The sequence below is a fragment of the Muntiacus reevesi genome, chromosome 2 (assembly GCF_963930625.1).
Source record: "Muntiacus reevesi chromosome 2, mMunRee1.1, whole genome shotgun sequence".
Lineage (NCBI taxonomy): Eukaryota > Metazoa > Chordata > Mammalia > Artiodactyla > Cervidae > Muntiacus > Muntiacus reevesi.
This window is the reverse complement of record NC_089250.1, coordinates 214,393,068-214,394,537: the sequence shown is the minus strand read 5'-3', so window position 1 is coordinate 214,394,537 and position 1,470 is coordinate 214,393,068. Positions and strand designations below refer to the sequence as shown.

Genomic DNA, 1,470 nt, shown 5'->3' with positions numbered 1-1,470 from the left:
CTGTTTCATGAAAAACAGATTTTTCCAAAGCCTGTACTTCACAACCCTCTTATTTAAGTAGCTAATAGTTCCCCTTTCACTGTTCATTCCTGAATATGAGCATGTCAAAATCCCGTTTCCCTTCAAGACTGAGTGTCACTGTAAGATTGTCTTGTCGCTTGGCTGACTCTGCTGCAGGCGGCCTCAGGGCCCACCAAGGCTGCCAGTGAGAGGGAACACTTGCTTCCCTTACCAGTGTGATATCGCGTAATACATTTCTGCAGAGTCTCCAGGCTGAATGGTGTAATGTGTGAGAATTTTAAGGAACACACATCCATATCTTGATGGAGAAATGAGTACCTGCACGGACCCTTTCAAAGTTTTTATCCAAACTGCCTCTCCCAACTTTACATCTTAACATCATGCCTTTGTCTATAAAAGATTAACAAGGAAAACAAACCCCCTGGAAGTCCCCTGCCCCTTTCGACATTAGTGACTACATGGATTTTATTAGTTTGTGGAAAATGTTGTAGTGATCCTTCTGGTAAACAGTAGGTGGGCAACAAATAGAAACACCTCCTTTCATACTCCACTAGACCATAAGCAGGTTACATGAACCTGCTGGCCTCTTGGTATCTGTGCAGTAAGAGAATCTGGTACCTTGGAGGGCCCTGGTTTGGGACAAGGGAGACTCCCTATTGGCAGGGGAAGTACTTGCCACGTGAAATTCAGGCTCACAACAAACCTCCTGTGCTATCTGTGACCCAAATTTTAGCACCGTTTTTTTTTTTTTTTTTTTTTTTTCCATTTCACTTTCTAGGATGAAACACACAGGAACCAGCATCCAGAGGAAAGAAACACAGGCCTTGGACTTGCTGCCATCCTTACTTTCCTCATTCATCAACTCTCCTTAAAAGACCCTTTAGTATGTTCTTGAGGGTCAGTTCCATTGATGTTTATCTTAGGTGAGACCTTGGGACTCCATATGCAGCTGATGGAATCCCTCTTTCAAGCTTCTTCCTCTTTTTAAATCAATTCCTGCCCTCAGCTCTGATGGCCACTAGCAGACAGCTATTTCCCCATGGAAGAGAGAGACTCCTTCATCTTCCTGGTCATGGTTGGGATGAGGTTCATGTGGTCATCCACACACTTGGTCATGCAGGTCTCCAGCTGCCGCTTCACGTGAAGCTCCTTACTCCCTGCATCTATCGAATCTTTGGCCTTGTCATTGCAATACATAGTGCACTGGGCCAGGCGGTCCTGGAACTTCTCCAACTCGCTGGTCACCAGGGCCTGGGTTTGAGCCAAAGGTGCATGGCAGCGCTCAATGCATTGGTGTACTTGCTGCATGGACGCCTGGCTTTCCTCACAATAGGCAGTGCTGCACCAGAACATAAGGCCCTGCATCTTCTGGATATTCTCCCTCTCCAGACTCTTCACCATGGAGTCCACCACCTCCTGCACCCGGAGCTGCTGCTGCAGCTCCACCAT

At 46.8% G+C, this 1,470-nt stretch overlaps 1 pseudogene; it reads right to left on the bottom strand.

The window, feature by feature from the left end:
* Positions 1-1,050: 1,050 nt before the first annotated feature.
* LOC136158601 (protein FAM136A pseudogene) lies at positions 1,051-1,470 on the bottom strand (annotated as a pseudogene).